The 15,615-nt window shown below is 48.6% G+C and overlaps 1 long non-coding RNA gene across 1 annotated transcript; it reads right to left on the bottom strand.

Moving 5' to 3' along the window:
- Positions 1 to 2,500: 2,500 nt before the first annotated feature.
- On the bottom strand, positions 2,501 to 15,243 carry LOC309873088. Its single transcript, XR_014316183.1, has 3 exons — positions 15,149 to 15,243; positions 4,174 to 4,212; positions 2,501 to 2,562 (listed from the first exon to the last, which is right to left on the bottom strand). It is a non-coding gene; the product is annotated as an uncharacterized lncRNA (long non-coding RNA).
- Positions 15,244 to 15,615: the final 372 nt, after the last annotated feature.

Here is a 15,615-nt window from a genome sequence, read left to right as displayed (position 1 = left end):
AGCAGACGTGAAGAGTTTCCCACCATCTGGATGTTGCCGGCTACACCCCCATGCGTCCAGGAGAGCCCTTGGCTACTATTTGAGAGGACAACGGGTATGATGGAGAGATCCCAGGCCCGAGTGTCATCCCAGCTCTGACCCTAACCAGGAAACCATTTGGTGTAGCCAGGGGACCTCTAGTGCAGCCGTTAAGAGACATGGGCCACGGAGTCGGGGGACCAGGTAACCCATTTCTGGTTCCAAGACTTGGGATTCTCTGTTTCCTCATCTATGTGCAAGGTGAGCAATTCATATGTCAAGGTCTTTGTGCATTCAACGAGAAAACCTCTTCTTGCCGCTCCTGGTACAAGAGAATCAGGAGATAAGTCTGCCGCTGCTATTATACCTCACTCTTTACCACTAAAATCACTCTAGGCCCATTAGCTCACCTCGGGATTTCGGGCTGGTCACCCAAAGAATCAGTGTTTTGTTGTTGTTGTTGTTGCATAAAAATAACATGCCTTTAAAAATACATCCTAGGGCGCCTGGGTGGCTCAGTCATTGGGCATCGGTCTTCAGCTAAGGTCATGATCCCAGGGTCCTGGGATGGAGCCCTGCATCAGGCTCCCTACTCCGCAGAGAGCCTGCTTCTTCCTCTCGCAACCCCACCCCCGGCTTGTGTTCCAGCTCTGGCTGTCTCTCTCTGTCAAATAAATAAATAAAATCTCAAAGAAACAAAAAATAAAAAACACATTAAAAAAAAATACATCCTAGTGAGCTGAAATTTGTGTCTGATTTCCTTTTTCCTACAAGGCTTCTCTTTTCTATTTCCTTTGGCACTGGAACCGTGTTTCAGACAAGTCAGTCAGTTGAGAGGAGGTGGTTAATTTGCTGGAGGCCGACATGTGTCAGCCTTCCTCTGGGGGAAGCGTGCATTTCATGCCTTACCAAGAACACGCAGAGGGAAAGAACCAAAAACATGCCCTGACTTCCCCATGGGTCTGTTTTGAGGTTCAAACAAGATGGTAATAGTCTTCAGAGCCCTTTGAAAGCGAAAGCACTGGCGAGGATCGGTGGCATGTTTATGCCTATCATTCTGAAGGACCTGGAGCACAGGTATGGCTCCTCTTTACACCTTGGGGCCATTGGACTTGGACCAGAGCCGGGGTCCCAAGCCCTGGTCCCCAGGAGAACTCATGCCTGGCAGAGGGCTTAACCTTGCCCTACATCTCACAGCAACTTGAGTTGAAAGCAGTTTAAATCATTGTGTAGAAGGAGGGGACCCCCCCCCACCACATGTACATTCAGTATGGAGGGAAAAACATTGGTCATTCAAAGGTTGGCTGGTAGGGGGAGACGGAGGCTGGGGGCTGAGCAGGGCAAGGGCGGGAGGCAGCGAGACAGTAAAGATGCAGGGAGCTTCTGGGTTCCAAACAGAGCCGATGGGACCAATTTGAGAAATTTTATTTATCTTTTGTTAAATTTAACACTCTGGAGACATCCAGACTCGCACACAAGGAGAGCCACCATACCCAGCACCCGTGCGTATGTGAGATGGAGAGTGTGAGAGGAGTTAGATGATGAGGGAGAGAGGAGGGTGATGAGGGGAAGGAGTGCAAAAGAGAAGGAAGAATCTAGATGATCCTAGGCCTCTGACCACGTTGGGTAGCAAGAACTCAGGAGCTGAGCCAGAGTGGAGGAACATGATGAGCTCGGAGAGCAGAGGCTCTCTGGGCTGTGGGGGCTGTACTGTTTGCTCCCTACCTCTCAGTTCCCTACACTGGTATCTACTACATGAATAGGCAAAGGATCCTGGATAGTGGGGTCCAGCAAGGGCTCGCAAGCCTCCTGCAGGACTGGCCCACTCTGAGTGCTAAGCAAGAGAGAGCTGGCAGACCATCTGTTCTGTTTCCCCTCTGGTCCTTAAATGTTGGTTTTGTCTCTGAGGATTTCTGAAAGTGAAAAATAATCACCTCACCTTTTTCCCAGAAAGAAAGAAGTTTAACTTATGAACTGAAGGGTATTAGAGAATGTTCTGGAAAGAGACCAGGTGGTATAACATGGCTGATGGTCCCACCCTGCCAGAAGCTACCCAGGCTGTGTTCCAGGGGCCTCTCTTCTGGGCAAAGAATTCAGCTCTACCTTGCAGCCTCCCACCCTCTCTCTGTGTCGTGTGTCTGGGAACGTACCTAGAGCACAAGGTTCAGGACGGGAGAGGTACCCACAGATCACGCTGACTATAGAGGGGCTGGGATGGGGACAGGTCCCTCTGCATATTCCAGACAGTCACGCTCACATTCATTTTATGTTTAGATGACACTGACCGTTCTCCTTGGAAATGCCGAGCTTCCTACTTCTCCTCCACTATATATGACCAGAGATGTCATCACCCCGGTTGGCCAACCCTAATTCCAGAGTACCTCTTCCTTATCACAATTCATGCAATTATAGGCAACACCACGGGCGCTCTCTGAGTCTGGTTTTATAACTCCTTGGCGTGCAGATAACCCCAAGATACAGACCTGAGTCACTTACAGGTGACTTCTGGCCAGCATGACTCTACTGCCATCTCTCCTTCGCCTTCTAGCCAAAAAGCAAAACAACAAATCACTCCCTCTCCATTAAACTTTTACCAGCCTTTTAGACCCAGCTCACCATCTTCAAAGAAGCTTCTCTTCACACAGTAATTTCTCTCATTAATTTGAACTCCACCTGCATACGTGCTGCTTTGACAAATGTATTATACCATATTTGTACCAGTCGCCACGTTGTCATTTGGCACGTTCAGTGCTGTGTCATCTTCCCAGCTGGACTCAGAGTTCCTTGAAGACTTGCTTCTTGGCCTCCCTGACAGAAGTAGATGTGTGGACTTTATGGATTCCTTCAGAAGCGCTTCTTTTGGGCCTGGGTGGCTCAGTTGGTTAAGTATCTGCCTTTAGCTCAGGTCATGATCCTGAGTCCTGGGATCAAGTCCCACATCAGGCTCCCTGCCCAGCGGGGAGTCTGCTTCTCCAGCTGAACTTCCCCCCTCTTGCACTCTCTCTCAAATAAATAAAATCTTTAAAAACAATACTAAATGTCTGCTATATGCAAGACATTGTACTTAATATTTAAAAAGAAGAAGAAGTGCTTCTTTTGAGTTTTGGTTTATAGCCTCCTGCCTCAAATGTTGAGATAGAAGCTTAAGGTGGCAGACATTTCTCAGCAGGATCATGGACATTCTGAACTGCCTTCAACAGCTCTGACACCCGTGGAGATCTTGACAGTCACCTGGAGGGCAGATGTGGTCGTGGGGAAAACCCATTCAGAGAGTTGCATTTTGGTTCCTAAGACTTTTAATATTTCTTATCATCAAGGGCAGGAATTTGAAGTTGAGAAAGTTCTGTACAGACATTATTAAAATAATTCTCTTCCCTTAGCCTCCCCTATGTTTTAGTGACTTATCTACAGTTGCCTCTCTTTGTTCAACCTGGTGTCAAAACATGTAAGTTTTGTCACTTCTCTGGGTCTTCATTACTATGGAACCCTTATCAGGGTTCCCAGGTTGCAGAAAACTTATATTAAATAAATGTGCATACTTTTCTCCTGTTATTCCGTATTAAACCAGTGTAACCCACAGGATAGCTGAAAAACCTAGAGAAGGAATTTGTTTGCCCTGCAAGAAGAAAATGAAATTTTAAAAAGAACAAAACATAAATTCTCTTGTCATTATTAGACTCAACAATGAGAAAATCACTCTCTAGAACATCCAGTTGGGTCAGTTGGTAAAGCATGCAATTCTTTTTTTTGTTTGTTTTCCTTTTTTAAAAAAAATCTTTTAAATTTATTTTTTATTTTCAGTATTCATTATTTTTGCACCACATCCAGTGCTCCATGCAATCCGTGCCCTCTATAATACCCACCACCTGGCACCCCGACCTCCCACCCCCCCGCCCCTTCAAAACCCTCAGATTGCATGCAATTCTTGATCTCAGGGTTGTGAATTTGAGCCCTGTGTTGAGTGTAAAGATTATTTAAAAATAAAGAATCTTTTAAAAAGGATGAAGAAAGAAAGAAAGAAAGAGAGAGAAAGAGAAAGAAAGAAAGAGAGAAAAGAAAAGAAGGGAAGAAGGAGGGAGGGAGAAAGGAAGAAAAATCATTCTCTCAGATTGCTATGAAACATTCTAGAAAATTCCTCCTCACTCTTATACTTACTTCTTCTTGAACTGGTAATACATGGATCGGTCCCTGTTCCTGAAAGTTTGGGAAACAATGGTCAACCCCATCTTGAAATAATTTTCTGTGCTTCAGTAAAACACATTCTTTCTTATACTATTATAAGTAATATAAGAGTTTATTTAACAAACAAACAAAAAAAGCAAAATAATGTACTTATCCTTCCCCAGTATTCTCTGTCCCTCGCCTTGACTCAGCTCCACCTCCTTCTTCCTCTCTTCCTCCCTCTGTCCTTCCATTTTCTTTATCTAGAATCTCAATAGCCAACTAACTGGAGGGTTTGACTTTCCTTTTTTTTAATGAACGAATTTAGCCCTGTGTTGCAACTTCTCTGGAGAACAGGTGGGAACAGAGCCAAGAACTCCCACGGAACAGGAACGGTGCCTGTGGTCACACCTTACAACGGGGGCGGCTGTAAACCACTTGCTAACTGGCAAGACAAGAGATAAGAGAGATGTATCTGTTAAGCTGCAATTAGGTATGCTCCTAGCTTCCTCTTTAGGGAAGTTCCAGCCCTGGACACCTCTAGCTTTACTCTCTCCAGCATCGTGTGGGGGCCCATTGCTCTGGAAGCCAAGCTTAGACATCCCTACCTTCCTCAATTCTTTCAAGAAGTCCACATACCCTGTAAGTTCCAGTGGTTTGACCCCTTTACCAAACTGTCTCTTCCCTTGTGACCCAGCCTCCTGGCTCATTGCGTGGCCCTGTTTCCTAATCGCCATAGTCAGCCTTGTATCTCCCCTGCTGATCTCCAACCGGGTTACCAGATAATGAATGAGCTCCATGTTCTTGTCTACAGTGCCTACTCAATGGCCTGTGGTAGGCATAATTATAAAGATAAAACCCAAAGATAAGAGGTGTCTAAAGTTCAGTGAGGAAACAGATTTAGGGTCTGTATCACATTTATCATTACATCTTATGGTGTGGGATGACCTCACTGGCTGCTGGAGGAGTCTAGTGGGATAGGGATCCGCCCTGGCAGGATCCACAGGCTATCTGAACAGTGCTTGTTGGGTTAGCAGAGAGGGATTGCAGAAATGGCGTGTGGGGATTTGAGGGAAGAGAGCAGGCTGACCCAGACACTGGCTCAGGTCAGGGTGGCTGGAGCTGTGGGCACCTAAGGGGGAGAAGCAGAGGCTAATGCTGGAGAAGGAGGTTGAGGCCCGGCAACTTAGGCAGCTTGGCCTGAGCTCCTACTACTGTCGTGAGACGCCAACAGTAACCTTCTGTTATGTCTCCTCAGCTCCTTTCTTGTCCTCCCCAAATACACAAAGTGATCCTTTTAAAGCAGAGCTCAGCCCTGTCACTGCCCTGCTTCACCTCCTCCACTGGTTTTCTTACATCCAGACCTCGCCTTTTCAATGTATTTTAAGACAAAGATGAACATGCAACAGAGACCATATGTGGCCACAATGCCTCTCAGGTTTGCTATCTAGTCCTTTACAGAAAATGTTTGCCAACCCCTGATCCATAGGAACGCTCCCACAGGATTACTTGTAATAACAAAAACAGGAAACATCTGAACTACTCATCAACAGAATAAATAAAGTATAGCTTGTTCCCATAACGAACATCACACAGTGATGGAAATGAACACATGTAGCTCTGTGTAGCAATAAGGGTGATTATGATGAAGCGTATTGAGCCAATAAAATGGGGACAGAATGCACAAACCAGAAGATTTCTCTTATATCAAGAACAAAGACAATCAAAAGCCAACTATCTAAGTGAGGGAGGCATATCTGGACCCTAAGGTATGAAGAAAAGTAAAAAATTGTATTTTTTAAGAAGTCAAAACTGTGATCCCTTCAAGGGCTGAGGGAGAAATGGGGGCTGGTGATCAGGGAGAGGCACATGGAGGTACAACGAGCCATGTTTCACTTCCTGACCTCGGTGGCAGTGTCGTGGGTTTTCCCTGTGAAACTAATCTTAATTTGTGTGCCTCTATTTTATACATTCACCTGTATGGAAGACTGTATGGGTTAGCTATTGCTACAAAAATGCCGTGTAACAAACCAGTCCAATATTCAGGGGCTTAAAACCAGGGTCCTTTGTTCTCACAGCTCTGGGGGTCAGCAGGGCCCTCACACGAGGTTTGAACATCGGCCACCGAAGCCCTATCAGGTGTGTTCATTCTGAGCTTGACTCAGGAGGCAGGAGCTACCCAGAAGAAGCTCCTCTCATGGCAGTAGTGAGAAGCTCATCCGGGGCAGTGTTTTTCCCTTGACTGAAGGACATCATATGGCCAAGCCCAAAATCAAGGGCTGGAGGAATCTACTCTGCCTGCATGGTGACAGAGTTAGGAGTGGGATGACTCAGTTAGGAGTCAGCAATCCTGATCTGGAGCTCAGAAAGATCTCCAATGTAGACCAAGGCCTAGTTCTTTTGCATTATTGTAGCAAACAACCTCCTGTGAGGGGCCGAGGGGTCTGGGGACAGCACACCCAAATGAAGATAGAGCATCACTGACGTGAGTTGATCCCAAGAAGACAATCCAGTTTGGGGGATTTAGGCAAGGACCAGCCTGAGGACAAGAGGAGAGGACTAAGGAAGGAGGCTGATGCTGAATGAGGCAAATGCTACTGGAGGCCTAGAGTAGAATGTGCTGGGCTTTTGTTTCAGGGGATCTGCTTAGAGAAAGGAATTTTGGTGACCCCTTGGGGACCACATTCCATCTGCAATGGGTCGAGGCAACAGGAGACAAAACAGGGCTGTTCTTCTGCGCAGCCGCCTGTTTGAGTGGTCCTCCTTTCGAGACTCTGTCCTGCCCTAGGTTATCAGTGCCTTGGACTCTAGGCAGGAACAATGTTCACCATGACCGCTTTTCAACACTCATCACCTTCCTCCAATTCCATTTGAAGAATTGCTGTAACACAAAAAAGGACAGAGAGATGGTGGTTGGGAAAGGATGCTGTACCCAGAGAGGATATCATATTGCCGAGAACTAGCAGAGTTCGGGTTTCTGCCCTCACAAAGGTGAGTTCATGGTCAATGCCCTCAAGGAACTTACTGTGTTTATGGGGAAATGCTTGCAAACACCTTACGGGAAGGCAAGACAGGACCCCACGAGGGCTGAGTAGACCCACCTGCTATCTGCAGTGATGGCATTGAGGAAGGAGCGGAGGGGCAGGTCTGCAGAGGAGGAGGCACTGAGGGTGTGGGATGAGCAGGAAAAGGCATCCAGGGGAGGCATGGCAGCTCACAGAGTGTCTTAGAGCGTATGCATGGGGAGGAAGTAGGTCGCAGATGAGGCTGGGGAGGAAGTCTGGGGCTCAGGAATGGAGGACATCCTAAGCCGGGTGGGGTCACGCTAATTATACTTTGCAGGCAATGGGGAGCCACTGTGGGTTTCTGAGGACAGTAACCTCCCGTCTTAGAAGATCTATGTGGTAGCGATGTGAAAATGAGTTGGGACCTGAGGGGGGGATTACCAGGAGGCTGTTGCGAACTGTGAACGTGATGAAATCTGAAGGTGGAAAGTGTGACTCAGGAGTCCTTGGAAGCAGAGTCTCCTTGTCCTCTCCGGCCCAAGACCCTGCTGTGCGTCCTTCCCATGGACTGGGCTAATCTAACTTCCTCTGTCCTCCCTGGTCTCCCTGTGAGACTCCGTGTCCTGTGAGCCAGGCTGCGACCAGGCGGGGTTAAACCCCGGGCCATGTTGTGCAAGAGCAGAAATCAGCTCTTCCTGATATGACCCACGTCCACCAGGAGGAGTCACACTCAGGGCTCCCTCAGCCGTGTCTGGTGATCTCTAAATGAAGACGGAACTCGGACTGCAGTGGGAGGGGCGTAAGTCCTCCAGAACAGCGCTGATCCAGAATGTTCTGCCTAGGTGAGCCCATTATAAACCTTCAAGATGATTCAGCACCACTGATAGTTTAGGGTTCATTCAAATTACTCCTCCCACCTCCCTTGACTTTTTTTTTTTTTTTTTAAACCAAGATGTATTAAAAATATCAAACCCAGGGTGCCTGGGTGGCTCAGTCATTACGCGTCTGCCTTTGGCTCAGGTCATGATCCCAGGGTCCTGAGAACCAGCCCCACACTGGGCTCCTGCTCGGCAGGAAGTCTCCTTCTCCCTCACCACTCCCTGCTTGTGTTCCTTCTCTTGTTGTGTCTCTCTCTGTCAAATAAGTAAGTAAAATCTTAAAAAAAAAAAAAAAAATGAAGCCATGCATCTTGGTGTGTGGGTTCAGATAATATGGTCACCATAGCTACAGGACAAGTCACTTCACACCTTACATCCTCAGTTTTCCTACCTGTCAAATAATTTGAACACATGGTGGCCACAGTGCCCTCCTGTTGTCGTATCACAGACAACTGGCCCAGGTAGGCGACCCAGCGAAATCTGCTGCCCTCACAAGCCGGGCTGGAGTCCTGACTTGCTTGGCTACCCAGGCAAGCTACTTTACGTCTCTGTGTCTTAGTTCCCTCGTCTGAAACATGGCAAAGATAATAGAACCTAACTCACACGTTGTCGGGAGGATTACACAGGTGAATGTGAAAATGAGCGCACAACTTCACAGAGTGCTTGGCACGTGGAGAGTGCTCGGAAAGTGTTAGTTCTCCTGTAACCCGAAGGTAGTAGCAACCCACACGTCCTTCTCTGATGAAGGAATGGATGAAATGTGGTCTATTCAGGCGGAGGAGTATCACTCAGTATGGAGGAACCTCCAGGAAGTGATGTTAAGGAAAATAAATCAGTCACAAAAGGATGAATACTCTAGGATTCTGCATCTACGAGGTACCTAGTGTTGTCAGATTCACAGACTGAAAACAAAATGGTGGTTGCCAGGGGCTGGGGGGTGGGGGGGGGAGGGGAAGTAGGGATTTTTGTTGAATGGAGACCGAGTTTCAGTTCCACAAGATGGAGAAGTTCTGGAGAAGGATGGTGGTGACGCTGGCATACCAGTGTGATGTACTTAATGCCACTGAACTATGCCCTTAAAAATGGTGAAAACTGTAAATTTTGGGCCACGTCTATTTTGCCACCACTTAAAAAGAAAGTGTTGGGGTGCCTGGGTGGCTCAGTTGGGCGTCCAACTCTTGGCTCACGTCGTGATCTCATGGGTTGTGGGATCAAGTCCCACAGCAGGCTCCATGATCAGCATGGAGTCTGCTTCTCTCCCTCTCCCTCCGCCCCTCCCCTCTCTCTCACACATGCCCTCTCTCCCCCTCTTTCTCTCTCTCGAATAATAAGAAGGAAGGAAGGGAGAGAGGGAGAAAGAGAGGGAGGGGAGGAAGGAAGAAAGACAGACAGGAAGGAAGAAAAGTATTAGCTATGGTCCTTTCTAGTCTTAGCTATCTGGAGAGTTTCTCTTAGGAGGAGAGCCCAAATGGTTGCCAGGATCTGTGCCGACCCTAACTCTGGCAGATAGGGTCAAATCTTCTCACACCCTCTCAGTTATATCTGTTATCTTGTCCATTTAAATCTAGTCCCACCCTTCCATGGCAGGAGAACTATGGGACAGACCGTCTTGAGGCAGAGCTGAGGAGAGCTGGAGGAAAAAGTGTGGGTCCCAGAGTCCCCTCCAATCAGCACCGGGCAAATGGCAGATCTAGGAGGAGAGATACTGAGGCTCTGATGGCTGGTAGGGCTTGAAGGCCTTTGGTCACACTTGTGCCCTCAGCAAAGCCACGTCCCCTGGGACCCACAGAGGGAGGGCCAGCAGACCATGGGCTTTGGACAGAGGATTCTTACTTACAGTCTGGCCCAGGAGATGCCCAGGACGAAAGTGGGGGCACCAGCCTTCACTGATGGGATCGTTTCACACTTGAACAGATCTTTACAACAACGGTGCTGCTCAGCCTTGGCAGCACACGGGGACCACCGTGGGGGAGTTTAGGGAGCACTGATGCCCACCCCCCGACTCCCACAGGTTCTAGTTTAATTGATCTGGGTGCAGTCTGGGTCCTGGAATTTTAGAAAGCTCTCTGCCTCATTCTAACATGCTACCAACATTTGACACCGCTGCCCTGACGTTCCTAGAGAAAGCCCATGGCCTCCGTGAGCAAAATGGGAGCAGAAGCAAATGTCCCTTAAAAGCTGCTAAGGAGGGGCGCCTGAGGGGCTCAGTCGGTGAAGGGTCTGCCTTCCGCTCAGGTCGCGATCCCGGCCCCTGCATCAGGTTCCCTACTCCACGGGAAGCCTGCTTCTCCCTCTCCTACTCCCCCTGCTTGTGTTCCCTCTGTCGCTGTGTCTCTCTTTGTCAAATAAATAAAATCTTTTTAAAAAAAAGAAAGGTTGCTAAGGAAGCCCAGCCACCAGGAGGTGATGGTGTCAAGTGTGAGGGTCACAGAACAGGTGTTTTCACGGTCAGGAGCCACTCTCCTGAAGCCGTTTGGTCTGCGCACACGCGGTAACACCAAGAAGGCCCTGCCTTATCTGTTCAAGACGTGGTTTTGTAAAATAGCAAACAGATGCCCAAAGGGCCACTTTTCTGCCAGTCATGCTGCCTGGGCTTTCCCCTTTGGCTTGTCCTGTAAGTGCTGGGAGGGGTGTGGTCAGAACAGACCCTGTCACATCCTGTTGGTCTGCTGACCGCCGAGTGCCCCTGCTGACTCCAGCTTTCTTGATGTAATAACAAAGTTGTCAGATGTGTTTCTTCACGCCCTGAAGTCTGCTGTCCCTTCCGTCTGGATCTACGTGTGGCAAAAGGCTGACTCATTTCCCTGAGCCAACCAAATGCTAGCGCTTCCTGGATCTACAGACCCAGGGGATGGCTCCTCCAGCAGGGTTCATGGAAAGTTGTGGAAGCCTCCAGAGCTCCCAGCAAGGGTCTTGAGGTCTAACTCAAGGGAGGTGGCATTGTAGGGACAGCTGGCTGACAGGTGCAGGCTTTGAGATCTTGGTGGATGAGATGTAGAAATACAAAAACGTGGGGCGCCTGGGTGGCTCAATGGTTAAGCTGCTGCCTTCAGCTCAGGTCATGATCTCAGGATCCTGGGATCGAGTCCCATATCGGGCTCTCTGCTCAGCAGGGAGCCTGCTTCCCTCTCTCTCTCTCTCTGCCTGCCTCTCTACCCACTTGTGATTTCTCTCTGTCAAATAAATAAATAAAATCTTTAAAAAAAAAAAAAAAGAAAAGAAAGAAATACAAAAACGTGGTCAGCTCTAACTCAGCCCTTTGAGGACAGGGCCAGAATGTTCCTCCGGGTGGTGTAGAAGACTCAAGCATTCTGCTGAGACACTCACCCGCTTCTGCTCCAACATTCAAGACATATTCATTGCCAGACACTGTTCTAGGCCCCTGAAAAATGGCACACACAAGACAGGCATGGACCGCATTGTCTCTTTTTTCTTTTTTTTTTTTAAGACCTCATATTTGCAAGAGCAGTTTTTTTTTTTTTTTAAAGAATTTATTTATTTGACAGACAGAGATCACAAGTAGGCAGAGAGGCAGGAAGCAGGCTCCCTGCCCAGCAGAGAGCCCAATGCGGGGCCCAATCCCAGGACCCCGGGATCATGACCCGAGCCGAAGGCAGAGGCCCAACCCACTGAGCCACCCAGGCGCCCCTGCAAGAGCAGTTTTAAGTTTACAAACAGACTGAGGGGAAGGTATGGGGATGTCCCCTCACACCCCAGGCCCCGCCCCCATGCACAGCCTTCCCCATTACCCATCTCACTCACCAGAATGGTACTGTAAAAAAAAAAAAAAAAACAAGGAGGAACCTTAATTGACACATCGCGATCATCCAACATCCACGGTTTACTATAGGGGTCACCCTTGATGTTGTACATTCTATGGGTTTGGACGAATGTATATGGACATGCATACCGAGTATCTTCACTGCCCTCATAACCCTCTGCGCCCTGTAGGTTTACGCCACCACTTCAACTCCTGGCGACCACTGTCTTTTCTATTATATCCACAGCTTTGCCTTTTCCAAAATGTCGCCTCGTTGAAATTATTATAGGATGCGGCCTTTCCAGGTGGCTTTCTCTCACTTAGTATCATGCTTGAAGTTTCTTCCACTTCTTTCCATGGCTAGAGAGCACCAGCAATATCCTGTTGTCCAGGTGGACCAGGTTATTCATCTGGTCACCTGCTGACCGACATCCAGACTGCTCCCAAGTTGGGGTCATTATGAATCAGAGGGCTAGAAACATCGTGTGCAAGGTTTTTAGGAACGTGTTTTCATCTCCCCTGGGTCAGTGCCAAGGAGCATACTGCTGGATCGTATGGTAAGAGGATGTTTCGCTGTGTGAGAAACTTCCAAACTATCTTCCAAAACGCCTGCACCATTGTTGAAGTTGTGCATTTTCATCGAACCCTGTCTCCTCCTGGAGCTTATTACCAAAATATGCGCTTGGGGAATAGCACTCACTGTCTGGACTTTTCCTTGTCCTCCCTCCAGTTTTATTAAGATACAGTCGACACACTGCAATGCTCTTTTTTGGTGAGCCAATAATCATGAACCCTCCGGGAGCGCCAGTTTCTGGGCTAAACCCTCTTTCTAAATAACGTCTTCCTTTTGGCGCAATTCCCATTCTCCCTTCCCCCACAAAAAACCACCCTGACATGTTTCCTGTTCGCTCCTGTTTGTGTTGTTGGAATCTGTTTGTTTTCTACACATGTATTTGCATTTTTAGTCCTGCTGGCTATGTCCCTGTAAATCAGGACGCATGCGTGCTTTCTTCCCGTGGCACTGTGTTGGTGTGACCCACCTACCCTCCCGCCTCGCGGCTGTGTGATGATCCCTAGAATGCCACCGCCAGGTCTACACCTGTCCATGCCCGCCCCGAAGCAGCCTGGACTGTACCCAGTTCTTTGCCCCCACAAGAGCCCTCGGCTATGATGAGCATCACATGCACGTGTCCCCTGCACGAGAGGGTTCAGGATACACACACACAGTCCCAGGAGCAGATTATGGGTTATTGGTTGGTAGGTGGAGATAGTCTGGCTAAATAGGGCAGATTGCTCTGCACAGAAGCTACACCCCCTACACCTCACTCTCGGTCATGTAGGGAACTTAGGGCTTCACATCCCTGACCCTGGAGGTGTAGCTCAGCTTTTAAAATTTTGCCCAACAGGTGGAAAGGGAGATCTCCTTAGTTCAACCGGCCATTACGCTGTACCCAGTAAACTTCTCTCCATGTGTTTGTTCAGATCTTTAGTCTCTTATCCGGAAAATTACCCATTATGCTTTGCTGGTGTTTCCATTCAGTTCTTCTGTCTTGTGGATGAGCAGGAGGTCCTGTTGGTTCTAGATCTGAGTCTCCTCTTGGTTTAGAGATGGTGTTCCTGCACTCTCCTGGCCCAGTCTGTTATCTGTTCGTTATCTTTGGCCGTTGTGTCTTTCGTTTTACAGAAATCCTTTATTTGTAAAGGGATCACAAGAATGTTGAGTCCTTTGTGCTTTTGAAGGTTTGGAAACAAGTCTGTAAGGATATTATCTTACAGAGAGTCTCTATCATAATTTCATAGTTTCTATTTTAGTTAGGGCTCCAGTCTATCCGCACACGAGCTTTGTCAACCGTGCTCAAGAGGGACCTGGTTTTGTTGGTCTCTGCTGACTTCACTTTTTAGAGATCTTTACAACGGTTCTCTGGGAGGGGGGGGGGTGGGTAGAGGGGAAAACCCAAGGCAAAGAAGGTCAAAATGCTAGCAAGTGGCAGAAGCCCCATCTCTGATTTTGTTTCTTCAGGTGTCGAATAGCCGGATCATGTTATGGGTCTCCGGGGCCCAGAGCAATAAAGCCCAGTGCTCCGCACACAACTCTGCCAGGGCAAGCACTTTGGGTCACCTAGAGAACAGGTGAAGCCTTTGGCTCTGTCTCTTAGATTTGGTTCAACAGGAAATGCCAGTGAACCCAGGACAGGTCACACCCAGACCCCCAGTAGGAAGCCCCTTCCCATTTCTCTGACCCTCCCTCTACTAGGTAAGCCACAGCCGCAGCCTACGCAAAAGCAGCTTTTCCTCCCTCATTTTAGGGCCTCTTCAATTTATTGACATTTGTTTGTTTTTTAAGATTTTCATTAATTTGACAGATAGAGATCACAAGTAGTCAGAGAGGCAGACAGAGAGAGGGGCGAAGCAAGCTCCCCGCTGAGCAGAGAGCCGGATGCGGGCCTTGATTCCAGGACCCTGAGATCATGACCTGAGTCCAAGACAGAGGCTTAACCCACTGAGTCACCCAGGTGCCCCATGTTTGTAAGTAGGATTTATTAGGGCTCACAAGCCCAAAATACTATACTTCAAGCACTGTGTCATACTGTCCCCCATGAGGTACCCTACCCCTACCGTCCAGATCACAGAGAACTATCAGACACAATTAAAATGCTGGCCACTGAGCTAGGCTCTAATTTTTTTTTTTTTTAAGCGTTGTCATAGCAATGCTGCCATGGAACATTCCAGCGCCCCGAATGGCCCAGATGAGGGCTTATAGTCATTCTGCTGAACTGCAAGACCCCACATGTCTCACTCCACAAAGAAAGCCCATTCGATCCACGAAGGCTCGCTGTATGTCCACACTTTCCACGGAGCCCGACTTCCCAGCCCAGCCAGACAGCAGGGTGCTTGTCACTGTGTCTGGCAAAGACTCTTAGTCCCCTTTATGTAACCGAATCCTGGGGACTACAGCAGGACTGCTCTGGGGTCTTTGTTCCTCTTTCCCATGACCTATTGTTCTCAGAGCCTTTGCCTTCTGCATAATCATCTTGTTTTTACCCCATCTTGGCTACCATGCATTATCCTCACGGCTCCCCCAACCTCCCGGCCTGCAGCTCTCACCGCTTCTCTCCACCCCATTTCCTCTCACGTTCCAGCGGCATCATCGTATCCGCAGGTCTTTTCTTCCCCCTTGTTTTTTCTCTAACACCTCATATTAAGCCCAATCAGAGCTGGCTCTGTGCAATGTCCCATCACCTCCCTCCCTCCTGGTCCCCACCGGCTCCAGAGTCCCCCGTCCCCCATGTGGACTCAGCCACTTGTGGGGAGCCCCTCTGCTTTACCTTGTTTCTACCGACCGTCCAGTCTGGCTGGGCAGCAGTGGCTTTCCCTCGTCCTTTGGCCAGATCTGCATGTGAGCTACAGAACAGCCCGTCTGCTTCCTGCTGCACTTCTGATAGATTTTTAGGGAAGGTGACTGGCCCTGAACCCTAGTCAGTGTCTCTCATTATTCCCGGGAATAATCTCCTTTACTGAGTTCTTCCCATTAACGCTTATCACTTCAACACATTACACCACACCCTGTCTTTGAGCACCTTGAGTTACAAGACTGTCCCTCCCTCTCAGAGATTTCCTCCTTATCCTGTTTGCTCCGGCCAAAGCTCAGGAATACCTGGGTTCCCTCCACGCTCGGGGACGGATTCACCAGGGAAGGTACTAGGGAGGCACTGATGGCGTCACTAAAGGCGCACTTGGGTTTGACGTGGGGTTCATTGAATGAGCATAGATTATACCCCCCTCCCTCCCCCAA

The sequence above is a fragment of the Mustela nivalis genome (genome assembly GCF_964662115.1).
Source record: "Mustela nivalis genome assembly, chromosome: 9".
In the NCBI taxonomy this organism is placed as follows: domain Eukaryota; kingdom Metazoa; phylum Chordata; class Mammalia; order Carnivora; family Mustelidae; genus Mustela; species Mustela nivalis.
Note: the sequence above shows the minus strand (reverse complement) of the source record. Positions and strands in the feature narration are given on the sequence as shown.